This window comes from Panulirus ornatus, chromosome 2 (genome assembly GCF_036320965.1).
Source record: "Panulirus ornatus isolate Po-2019 chromosome 2, ASM3632096v1, whole genome shotgun sequence".
NCBI lineage: Eukaryota > Metazoa > Arthropoda > Malacostraca > Decapoda > Palinuridae > Panulirus > Panulirus ornatus.
The window spans coordinates 16,532,220-16,545,444 of NC_092225.1; the positions used below are offsets into that span (position 1 = coordinate 16,532,220).

General features: G+C 44.8%; 1 protein-coding gene across 1 annotated transcript in view; it reads left to right on the forward strand.

Moving 5' to 3' along the window:
- Positions 1-13,225, forward strand: part of LOC139753686 (uncharacterized) — a 661,673-nt gene that overhangs the window by 134,609 nt on the left and 513,839 nt on the right. The window lies entirely within an intron of this gene.

Consider the following 13,225-nt stretch of genomic DNA (forward strand, 5'->3'; position numbering starts at 1 on the left):
GTGTACAGTGAACGCTGCAGTGACCGGCAGTTACCTTCGTGACGTGCAGTATCTGGGGTTATCTTAAATCTGCCAGTGGTTATCTCCGTCCCCAGATATAGCAGTGAGTAAGACGCCGCTGTGACTCACCATACCCCGGAGACTCAAGTGACCCCCACCCCAGAGATTCAAGTGCCCCTGGTCAGTGTCCTGCCGAAAGGCACTATTTCCATTTGCCCCGACCGCACCCCCGGAGATTGACATACCCCCAGTTAATCTACAGGAGGGTACTTCTTTTACTTAACCCCCCTCCCTTCTCCTTCCAACAACCCCCCCCCCCTTCTCCCCCCCCTCGAGGTTCAAGTATCCCTTGTTAATCCCCCTGAAGGAAGGTGGGGAGGGGGGGCAGAAGTTGATGATATTACCCGGAACAAGTAAGGGTCTAGGAGGGAGTGAGGGAGGGGAAACTCGTAGACCTCGTAATCTGTCCTCGGGAAGGCGAATTGTTAACTAACTCAGCAGCCTACCAAGACCACCGTCCCAGGGAGGGAGGGAGAGAGAGAGAGAGAGAGAGAGAGAGAGAGAGAGAGACGCCACCTCGACCAGAGCAGGTCTCCTACGTTTCGTCTCCGACCCTTCTCACACACGAGAGAGAGGGCCTCAGCACGGATTTTCTTGGCACAGAATCTCAAAGATTTTTAAGTATGACAATAAGTTCGGTGCGCGGCGTAAAGTGATCCATTAAGTAACTTTCAAGGTGCGAAGCGTTGCGTTTAAACTCTCCTGGTGTGTGTGTGTGTGTGTGTGTGAGCGAGGGGCGTGAGGCGTGGCCTCTGCCGGAGCGCGCCCCCCACACGTGCGCGCGGAAGCTTTGCTTCTTCTTGTTCGCGTAATGGAGCGGGTGTTGAGTGTGTGTGTGTGTGTGTGTGTGTGTTGCTGGGGAGGTGGTAGAGGCAGGAATAGGGGGAGTTAGGGGGTTAAGAGTGCGATAGGTGGGTAACGAAGAGGGTGCGGAGGGCAAGGGGAAGAAGGAGTAGGAAGAGGATAACAAATAGGAGGAGATACGACATGAACGCAAAGGTGGAAGGACCAATTTGCTCAAGACGTTAAGGGAACAACTTCCTACGGACACTGAGGATAAACGTTGAGGAGAGGAGGTTACGAAGGGCGTCGCTAGGGTGTGTGGACGAGGGGTCTGATAGTGGCTTGGGTGTAGGGAGGTAAACAGATGGCGACCCTGGGTGGTGTAGGGGAGAAGGGAAGAGATAACAGCTTGAGTGAAGAGGAGGACATGTAAACAAAGATATCGGTGGAGGGAGGACTCGTGGAAGGGTAAGGTGTACGCAGGAGGATGAAGACAGTTCCTTACGAGGGAGAGAGGGAGGGAGATGTACGCAGGAGGATGAAGACAGTTCCTTACGAGGGAGAGAGGGAGGGAGAGAGAAGAGTGAAAAGAAGGAAGGAATGAAGCCGGTGCCTGTAACAGGGGATGGAGAAGGAGGGAAGTGATCGAAGACGAGAGGAAAATGCTGGTGATACATAGATGGAGGATGTGCGATGAGGACCTTAATGGGGGAATGATGGAGTTCTCGACCCGCCGTAACCATCATCACAGAATACGACGACCTAGATGGCAGCACCGTCGCCCTCCAAACACCCCCCCACCCCCTCCCCACACACACACACACACACACACACACACACACACACACACACACACACAGTTCCTACCACACCTTTATGACGCTGTATCACCACCACTTAAAGAAAATTAAATCCTCTATCACCCCTTAATCTTATCTGGGGTTATCTGCGCTCACATCCTCAAGTTCGCCATCACACAGAGGCTTGGAGAGTCTCCGTGCTCCTCAGGATGGCGGAGACGACACCAGAAGGTATGCAGAAGGCGTGGAGTACAGGAAATCGCCCCTCCGGTCTTTGCCATTTGCTAGGCCTAAGAGCGTGCAATTTTTGCGATATTAAGGACACTCTGGGGAGGCTATAGTGACGAGCTGGGGAGGAGGGACGGACGGGAGGCAGGAGGCCTCCTCCTCCTCCTCCCTCGCCCTGCCTCGCCCCCTCTCTACCTCATGTTATTGCTAGCAGGAGGGACCCGTCCGAACGCTACTCCCGCCATAATTGGGTTCTATTTTACGTTCATCTCTTCCTGAGCCTGATGGCTCGAATTTTAACACGGGGTTTATACTGATTATTTTTCTTTCAGAATATACGGTACAGTTTATGTATATATCGGTGTGTGTGTGTGTGTGTGTGTGTGTGTGTGTGTGTGTGTGTGTGTGTGTGTGTGTGTGTGTGTGTGGTTATTTTGAAAGGGAAATGTGTAGAGATAGGATTTTTAGGGGGAGGGGGCGTGTTCCCCCCTTCTCTCTCTCTCTCTCTCTCTCTCTCTCTCTCTCTCTCTCTCTCTCTCTCTCTCTCTCTCGTAATGACCTTTTTCTGATCCTTTTGCCCTTTAATGACCTATATTGTACTTGTTGTCGTTGAATGGCCTTTTTTTTTACACCTGGTTTCTTTTAATTTCTTTTTCCTTTTTTCCCCCCCAAGCGTTTACTGTCCGCTTTATTTTTGTATGCGGTTTCTCGGGGGATGAAGATCTAGGATTGCTTGTGCCCAGGAATCGCACCTGGACAGGCACTTGCGTAACTCATGGTCAGTAGCACTAACCATTACACCACAGAGGCCCGTGTGTGTATATGTGTGTGTGTGTGTGTGTGTGTGTGTGTGTGTGTAAGTAAATGCGTATTTGTGCCAAACGTTTTTTTATTTCTTTGTAACTCGTTCATTTATTTCATTCATCAGCTACGCTTTACCCAAAAGTACGTCTCTGCAGATTTCCAAACAGTGTCCTGCTTGATCTTATGTTGTCTTCAGATTGCTGTGTCGCTCCATCTTTCGATGACCTCTTCACCGTCTACGTCATCAATCTGGTGTCAAAACTTGAAAAGGTTATATGATCAGGTCACCCCCTCACTCTTCCCTCCTCCATGGTGGATGGATTTAAGTCTTTCCCTTTAACTCCACTCTCTTAGGTCTGGTATCGCCCCCTCACTCTTCCCTCCTCCATGGTGGGTAGATTTAAGTCTTTAAGTCTTTCTCTTTAACTCCACTCTCTTACTTCTGCTATCATCTTTCTTGCCGTCTCAGCTCTGGAAGGGCAGGGACCAGACACGAGAGAAGCACATCCTAATTTTAGCTGAATATTGGAGGTGACCAGTGTGATATTTCCTTTCTCATGTACTTGAATGCGATTCTGATATTTGCCAGCAGACAGTTTGCCTCCTTAACTGTTCTCCTAAGGTTGGACTCCGGCAGTAAGGGAAGGACAGTGGTGTCGACTTCCAAGAGTCCTTGTTACGCACAGATTCCTGCAGCTTATCTCCAGCTTGATAATATCCCTGTCGAGACCTTCCTTCACGATGTTCCATCCTTAATACTTTTCCTTTTTTTCAGTCAGGTTGAATTTCATCATCTGTGTTACACATACCAGCTTTGGAATTTGTCTAGGTCCCCTTGTATGTCAGTGCAATCCTTATCATTCCTTATTGCACCTGTGGCCTTGGGATGATCCATGACGAGGTTATCTCCTGTAGGGCAGTGCAGGGGAGTCCAGGGGAAGGACTGATAACAGAGGTTCTGATGGTCTGTGACGAGTTTGTCTTCTGGAGGATAGCACATGGGAGAGCCAAGATAACAGAAGACCTGATGGTCTATGACGAGGTTATCTGCTGGAGGATAGTACATAGGAGAGGCAGGTAAAAGAAGACCTGATGGCCTATGACGAGGTTATCTGCTGGAGGACAGTACATAGGAGAGCCAGGTAACAGAAGACCTGATGGTCTATGACGAGGTTATGTGCTGGAGGATAGTACACAGGAGAGCCAGGTAACAGAAGACCTGATGGTCTATGACGAGGTTATCTACTGGAGGAGAGTAATAGTGCCCTAAGGCCCCCAACCCTGCATGGGGTAGTGTCGATGCTCCTCTTTTTCTCCGTGTGTGATATTTCAACACCGTCAGGCGGAGGTGGGGAGGCTGGCTAGTGTCTCCACTAACTCAGGCTGGTCACTAACACACGGCCTCAACTTTCTTCTCTAATTCACTTTTATGGGCCGTAGGTGACAGCCTCTGTGTGTGTGTGTGTGTGTGTGTGTGTGTTTGAGAGAGAGAGAGAGAGAGAGAGAGAGAGAGAGAGAGAGAGAGAGAGAGAGAGAGAGAGAGAGAGAGAGAGAGAGAATTGATTCCGTACGTGTGTGTGTGTGTGTGTGTGTGTGTGGGAGGGGAGATCTGTCGCAACCCCTGATTGTTCGTGTGCTTATCATAGGAAATACCACAGTATATGATTAAGTAGGGCTTAACAATAGCTATGTCGTAGAATACCATTTTATTTTTTCAACTTTAACAACTGCATCAAACGTTTCAAGTTGTGAAGGCTTGCTGGAGGGAACGGCTTGTGGCCACAGACTAAGGTTCTTTGATATTTATTCCCACCCAGAAGTTGGGGGGCGTTGTAATTGCTCGTGTGGTCCAGGAAAGTGGAGGAAGCGGAGTAAAACGCGGCTTGAAAGCCAGATGTGTACTGCATGAAAGCCAGGTGTGTATTGTATGAAAACCAGGTGTATGATGATGGTGAAAACCAGATGTATAGTGCATGAAAGGCAGGTGTATGATGCACGACAGCCGGTGTTGCGTGATTGTGACAGCCTTGTGTATGATGATAGATGATAGCCAGGTGTATGGTGTATGAGAGCCAGGTGTATGATATATGATTGCCAGGTGTCTATCACTGCGTGGTAGGATGATGTATGCCACCGTGATGTCTACAGGAGGAAGAGGATGATAACCCCCGTGATTACCCCTGGGTATGATGGCGTGACCTTTGACCACACTCTTAAGGGTCAGGCGTGACCTTTGACCAAACCCTTAAGGGTCAGATCATAAGGTCACGCCATCATACCCTAGTGTCGTCCCATCGTGGTCAAGGATGTAAATGGGAAAATGTAGAGGGAGGAGGAAGTCGTTGGATGGGATAGGAGGAGGAGAAGGATGAAGGGTCTAGGATGTTCAGGAAGATGATAGCCTTTGAATGGTAGGATGAGGATGATGGAACCTACAGTCAGGATGAGCAGAAGGTTAATACTTTACGATGGGCAAGGCGATGGTGCTGAGACATAGACAGAAGGGACAATGATTTTAGATAGGAAGTTGATAATGTTAGACGAGCCGAAAGGAAGACTCGTTATCAGTTTGGCGATGTTGTATGATGGTTGAGAGAACGATGCTGGGCAAGGGCGATGATACTTGAAAGATGGGCAAGAAGATGATGCCCTAGGATGAGCAGGAATGGGCAAGAGGTTGATCCCGGTCCTTTGGCAGGGCAAGTGATACCCAGAAAACCCATTGTTATATCATACTTTGTCGATATTTTATTACGTAGACTTCCGTAGCTCGTTGTATGTATATATATATATATATATATATATATATATATATATATATATATATATATATATATATAGATAGATAGATAGATAGATAGATACGTAGATAGACAGTAATTTCATCTGGAAAGAGAAAGTACTAAGAAACTTAGTCGTTCGTGAGAGAGAGAGAGAGAGAGAGAGAGAGAGAGAGAGAGAGAGAGAGAGAGAGAGAGAGAGAGAGAGAGAATAAATGATGTGTTCCCTCAAACGTTAGAAACAAGTTTTAGGATTACGCTATCGAGATCTTTAGCTACATCGGGACCGTCCGGGAATATTACATTGTGTCAGGCAAGGGAGAAATTACCTTCGGTGGGTTCTGAACACCTCGGGCTGGACCTGAACACCTTGAGTTGGCCTGGAACGCCTTATGTTTGACCAGAGTACCTTGGGGTTAGACCGGAACACTTTGAAGTTGACCTGGAACACGTGAACACCAGGAAGAAATCCTCAAGATGTGAGTTAAATCACGTGATTTAGATATTGAAGGCGTCGACCAATGTGTGTGTGTGTGTGTGTGTGTGTGTGTGTGTGTGTGTGTGTGTGTATGTGATTAAGACGAAACTTAAGGGAGAAACATAGTGGGATCGAAGTATTGAAATGGGGGAAATGGAGATGATGGAAGGGGAGAATTGGGAGGGGTTATTGGAGATTTCGAAGTCGTAGAGAAAGAAGAGGATGAGAAAGGTCAAAGAAGAAGGTGAAGTGTGGTATGAGCTACTGGAGCCGAAGTTAACCCCTTTTCCATCGTGTTGTAGTTAGGTCTCAATGTAAAAAGGATGTTGAGTGATTCGATGTTTATATACATTTTAGTGATACGTCTTGGAATGGACAATCTCACTCTCTCTTTCTCATCATCATCATCTTCATACAACCAGTGAATGCACTGGAAGACTTAGTAGCTATTCCTCGTCCGAAGATGAATTGCCACTGGGAATGTATGGTAGGAAGTGGAGACTTGGACCCATAGAGACACTCTGCTCTAAGTCCTGGAGACCCACGTCTTCTGCAGGTGCTGCAAGAAAACGAGATAACAGGAATGTGTGCGCTCAAGTGCTTCCAGAGCCAAGCAGAATTAGAACGGTCGTGAAGCTTCCAGGAACGAACTGAGTTACGTGTTTATGAACCTTCCAGAAGTGAACAGAGTTATGTGTCCGTGAGGCTTCCAGGAACGAACAGAATTTTGTGTTCTTGAACCTTCCATGAACAAATAGAATTAGGTGTTCATGAAGCTTCCAGGAACGAACAGAATTTTGTGTTCTTGAACCTTCCATGAACAAATAGAATTAGGTGTTCATGAAGCTTCCAGGAACGAACAGAATTTTGTGTTCTTGAACCTTCCAGGAACAAATAGAATTTGGTGATCATGATATTTCCAGGAACGAACCGAATTAGCTCTTTCCGTGAGGCTTCCTGGAACGAACAGAATTCCTTCCTCCAAAGCGAGTGTAATCTGCTCGTGCTTAAGTGACTGTGAACAAGATTAACCCCACCAAACTTTGCCCTGATTAGGCAGGCACTGGTGATTATAAATGAGATTAGGTCTTCTTTATTATCAGACCGGCAGATAATGATTAGGAACATGATTCCGTGAAACTATCCCTGTGTGCACCTGGGTCAGGCTGGAGCTAGTGTCGTCAGTCCAGTGTATCTGTTTAAGATCTGGGAGGTGGCGACGGGGTTAGAGAAGAGACCCCATGCCTTCCAGTGTTCGAGGTCTGGTACGATGCTTGTAGAGAAAAAAGTTCGATGAACATCAGATATTTTATATATGCCAAGAGTAAAAGTGGACAGTAGTTATTCATATATATATATATATATATATATATATATATATATATATTTGTGTGTGTGTGTGGTATACAGGGGTTGTCAAAATGTCAGTGGACTGAGCGAGGGTCTTTGGGGCCTTGTTGAAGTAAGGGGTCTGTAGTTTCAAGTGCATTGCACATGACAGCTTGAAAATGGATGTAAGCGAGTTACAACCGCTCTTCCATCTGTTCCTAGCGCTACCTCGCTAACGCGGGAAACGGCCAACAAGAATATATAAAAAGATTCATTTATATAGGAAAATCCGCGTTCAGGGTTCAGAGGATTCGATACACGAAGTATAATTGGAACTCTTTATTTTCTATTACTTTTTTTTTTTTCAACAGAAACACAATGGTCAACAAAGATGAACTGAAAATGAGTTTGCATTAATATTTGCAAATCGGGTCCGACATGACAGTAATGTAGATTAGTATAGACACGTTGGGATCTCACCCATATAGGTTTATGTTCTTATGATTGGCCAGGCCAGGGACGATCATCTGATGTGACCTTTTGCCACCCTTCAAACCTAGTGTGAACATTTTCTCATACGCAGACGACCTAACAAGAACCTCACAACACTACAGAAACGCACAGGCAACATTAAACATGAACCACAACACCACACAGTTAGAACACTTGCTTGCTTGAAAAGGATTATCAGGATCCCAAAAAGAATTCCATCCCCTTCTTAACCTCTGAGAGACATGTATCAAACCTACACTCACATCACCCAGAACAATCTACAACACCCATTCAAAACACTCAGCTGTATAAGGGATCACATACTACATATACGTCATTCGCTTCACACATCACAATCATCAGCACAGTGTCCATAAACGATGTAAATAGTCTCAGAACATTAGCTGGTACAAGATTCGGACAAGGAAGAGAATCTGTACGGACACTGTGACCACTGCAAGCTACGCCTCACCTGCCTGACCATCATCCACTGCTTCAAAAGTTATGACAACCAAAGCTACAAACGCTGCGAGACAGAGCACTAGGGACAATCCTTGGACTGTGATCCTTCACAGTGGACGTAGATAACTCCCTGAGCGCTGCAGAAGCTCCATAGAAGAGGTTATTGGGCAAAATAGTTAATGTTTATGGATATATATTATTACTTTGAGTGTTACCGTACCCCGCCTGAAAATGGACGGGAAGGTAGACCATCGATGAGGGCTTTCTCCTCGCCCTAAAGGAGTCCGCCTTACTGTGCTCCTGCGCTTAGCGCAAGCCTCGAAGCTATAATTGCCCCCGTGAAAGGTGTCCAGGGGTTGTATAACTAATTTTCAAAGTAGGAAGGAATTTTTCGCTGACAAATCAAGATAGATGTATTACATTGAATAAAGATGTTGACATTTCTGCTATAATGTACAACGAAATTGAAGCTCCAATTCACAGATCTGATGTTCGAGACTTTCATGCCCTTACAGAATATACATTCACTTGGGTCTACACAAACACCGTTAGCGGTGTCACAGAGCTTGTCTGGACGAAGGCATAGTGCTACCTGTATTTATACCCTCCTACTGTAGGGTTTCCAGATGCCTCAAGAATAGAATTGTGTACCAGGATGGCACTTGGAACCCTGAAGATTGATGAGAGGTCGAAGAAACGTATATGATAGTTAAAAGAAAAGAAAGGAAGTTCAACATTTCGTAGAGTCGTAACTCTGTATATGCATGCTATGTATGCAGGAATATACCAAGGGAACATAAACGTTATATATGGACCAACGCTGTATCAGTAAAAAGACAATCCTTGGACTGTGATCCTGCCCAGTGGACGTAGCTAGCTTCCTGAGCGCGGCAGGAGCTCCATAGAAGAGGATTTTGGGCAAGGAGGTAAAGGTTTATCACATTACAAGCTGAGGAAAATGGAATTAGAAAATTGATGGGAATGGCCAAATTGATTGACGATTTTTGCTGAAGGTGGGTGTAGGTGCCAGATTAGGGACATTACTGATCATTTCTCATTACCACTCGCAGTTCTCATGTCTTAAGTCACATAGTTCAATTGCACGTGACACTGATGCGTCACATGATTACAGTGTGGACGTTGGCAACTTAAGGATGAACTGTTGTGCCGTCTGTTTCTTTCCCTACACCGCTAAGCTTTGGAACTCGTTCCCTGTTCACGTCTCTCGCACCTCCTCCGACCTGATATGTCTAGAAGGCAGGTTTTCCTGTAAGACTCTTCTTCTCTCGCTGCTCCTTAAATACGTTCCATTTAAAGCCGGGTCGTGATAAGGGTTTATGACACCCACTGGAGCCTTCGACATAAAAAGAGATCTGAAATACATCTGAGGGATAAGATAAAGCTTCATATCTTAGGTTTATCTTATCCCTCAGGGTTTTAACTGGTAATCTTCGTGACGTAGTAGATCCTGTGTGATCTCATGACTCAGAGTCGATCAGATTTGTACCCAGACTTTTTTTTTTTCAACTCGATTTTATATGCTCGATTTGGGTGTGCCACCCACCGCCAATGGTAGATACGGGGCCTGGTAACGTGTTACCTGAGATATTCAGGGTCAGGTAGTGGTATTCTTTCTGATATTTTAGGGTCAGGGACTAGTGTTTTGTGTGTGATATTCAGGGGTAGATACCGGAGCTATTAATGATAATAAGGGCCAGGTAGATAAAGAACAGGGGGTTAACAACCAGTTCCTGCATTGTTTAGACGCAACAGGTGGCGTGCCGCAGGAATCAGTCTTGGGACCTATATATATATATATATATATATATATATATATATATATATATATATATATATATATATTATATATATATCCCTGTGAATAGTGGGGAAAGAATACTTCCCATGCATTCCCTGCGTGTCGTAAAAGGCGGCTAAAAGGGGGAGGGAGCGGGAGGCTGGAAATCCTCCCCTCCAGTTTTGACTTTTCCAAAAGAAGGAACAGAGAAGGGGGCTTAGTGAAGATTTTCCCTCTTAGGCTCAGTCCTCTTTTCTTAACGCTACCTCGCTAATGCGGGAAATGGCGATTATGTATGAAAAAACATTGTATGTATATATATATATTTTTTTTTTTTTTTTTTTATACTTTGTCGCTGTCTCCCGCGTTTGCGAGGTAGCGCAAGGAAACAGACGAAAGAAATGGCCCAACCCCCCCCCCCCCCCCCCATACACATGTATATACATACGTCCACACACGCAAATATACATACCTAAACAGCTTTCCATGGTTTACCCCAGACGCTTCACATGCCTTGATTCAATCCACTGACAGCACGTCAACCCCGGTATACCACATCGCTCCAATTCACTCTATTCCTTGCCCTCCTTTCACCCTCCTGCATGTTCAGGCCCCGATCACACAAAATCTTTTTCACTCCATCTTTCCACCTCCAATTTCGTCTCCCTCTTCTCCTTGCTCCCTCCACCTCCGACACATATATCCTCTTGGTCAATCTTTCCTCACTCATCCTCTCCATGTGCCCAAACCACTTCAAAACACCCTCTTCTGCTCTCTCAACCACGCTCTTTTTATTTCCACACATCTCTCTTACCCTTACGTTACTCACTCGATCAAACCACCTCACACCACTCATTGTCCTCAAACATCTCATTTCCAGCACATCCATCCTCCTGCGCACAACTCTATCCATAGCCCACGCCTCGCAACCATACAGCATTGTTGGAACCACTATTCCTTCAAACATACCCATTTTTGCTTTCCGAGATAATGTTCTCGACTTCCACACATTCTTCAAGGCCCCCAGAATTTTCGCCCCCTCCCCCACCCTATGATCCACTTCCGCTTCCATGGTTCCATCCGCTGCCAGATCCACTCCCAGATATCTAAAACACTTCACTTCCTCCAGTTTTGGAAAGAGGGGCAAGTATGAAGTCTGTTGGGGATGAGAGAGCTTGGGAAGTGAGTCAGTTGTTGTTCGCTGATGATACAGCGCTGGTGGCTGATTCATGTGAGAAACTGCAGAAGCTGGTGACTGAGTTTGGTAAAGTGTGTGGAAGAAGAAAGTTAAGAGTAAATGTGAATAAGAGCAAGGTTATTAGGTACAGTAGGGTTGAGGGTCAAGTCAATTGGGAGGTGAGTTTGAATATATTTTTTTTTTTTTTTTTCTTACTATTCGCCATTTCCCGCGATAGCGAGGTAGCGTTAAGAACAGAGGACTGGGCCTTTGAGGGAATATCCTCACCTGGCCCTCTTCTCTGTTCCTTCTTTTGGAAAATTAAAAAAAAAAACGAGAGGGGAGGATTTCCAGCCCCCCGCTCCCTTCCCTTTTAGTCGCCTTCTACGACACGCAGGGAATACGTGGGAAGTATTCTTTCTCCCCTATCCCCTATATATATATATATATATATATATATATATATATATATATATATATATATATATATATATATATATATGTATATATATATTATCCCTGGGGATAGGGGAGAAAGAATACTTCCCACGTATTCCCTGCGTGTCGTAGAAGGCGACTCAAAGGGGAGGGAGCGGGTGGTTGGAAATCCTCCCCTCTTGTTTTTTTTTTTTTCCCCAAAAGAAGGAACAGAGGGGGGCCAGGTGAGGATATTCCAAAAAAAGGCCCAGTCCTCTGTTCCTAACGCTACCTCGCTAACGCGGGAAATGGCGAATAGTTTAAAAGAAAGAAAAGAAATATATATATGTGTGTGTGTGTGTGTGTGTGTGTGTCATAAGGGCCTATGTTGTGAATCTGATATGAAGCTTGGCAGACGACACAGTGCTGGGAATTAAAACGCAAGCAGGAATTGAAGGTCTACAGCTGCAGGCTGACACTGACCTGATTGATAGACGAGACTCGCAGGTGACAAATGAATCTCGGTATTGTTAAAGGCAAAATTTCCTGCCTGGGGTAGTGAAAACGAAAGGTAAATAATGATTAAAAAAATGGTAATCTGTGACTCTAAGGCATAGAGAGTGAAAATGACTTAAGGTCATTTTCAGCTTATATTATAGGTAGGTTGTATTCTTACTTTTAACTTATATTGGTGGGTTGTATTTCATTTTCATCTTATATTGGTAGGTTCTATTTCATTTTCATCTGATATTGGTAGGTTGTATTTCATTTTCATCTGATATTGGTAGGTTCTATTTCATTTTCAGCTTATATTGGTAGGTTGTATTTCATTTTCAGCTTATATTGGTAGGTTCTATTTCACTTTCAGCTTATATTGGTAGTTTCTGTTTCATTTTCGGCATATTTTGGTAGGTTCTGTTTCATTTTCGGCTTATATTGGTGGGTTGTATTTCATTTTCAGCTTATATTGGTAGGTTCTGTTTCATCTTCAGCTTATGTTGGTGGGTTGTTCGAACACAAGTCTAAGAAACTCATCCTCATTCTTTTCAGTTCAGTGAAGCGTCCCCAAACTTGAATACTTAGTTCCTTATTGGTCAGAGACCTTTTGATCCGCCGTTCAGACCACCTGAACATATTTAGCTTTGAAGAAGATAAGGGTAAGAGGGGATCTGATACAGGTGTTCATCGACAGTATTAACCTAGGCAGTTAATTAAGACTTAACTCAGTCTAATTGCACTCTTGACAGTGGGTGTAGACACAAGAGTAAATGTTTAGCTTCGAATGATGCAAAGCACTTGTTCTTCTGTATCATTTCCCTTCCTGTGTGGAATTACTTGTTAATCACAGCGAGTTGAAAGCAACACCATTGATACGTTGTATGATAGAGCAGACGAGTGTTTTCCTTCAATTTCACGACTTTACAAGTGTTGCTCGTAAAGTGAGTCGATTTAGTGTACTTGGCTTCAAGTTCGGAGCTTTGCAGGTATTGCTCGTAACGTGATTAGATCAAACTCGGCTTCATACTTATAACTTTACATGCACTCTTCGTAAAGTATTGGATAAGTATTTAGCTTCAAGACTCTACTACAGGTATTACTCGTAAAGTGACTATATGA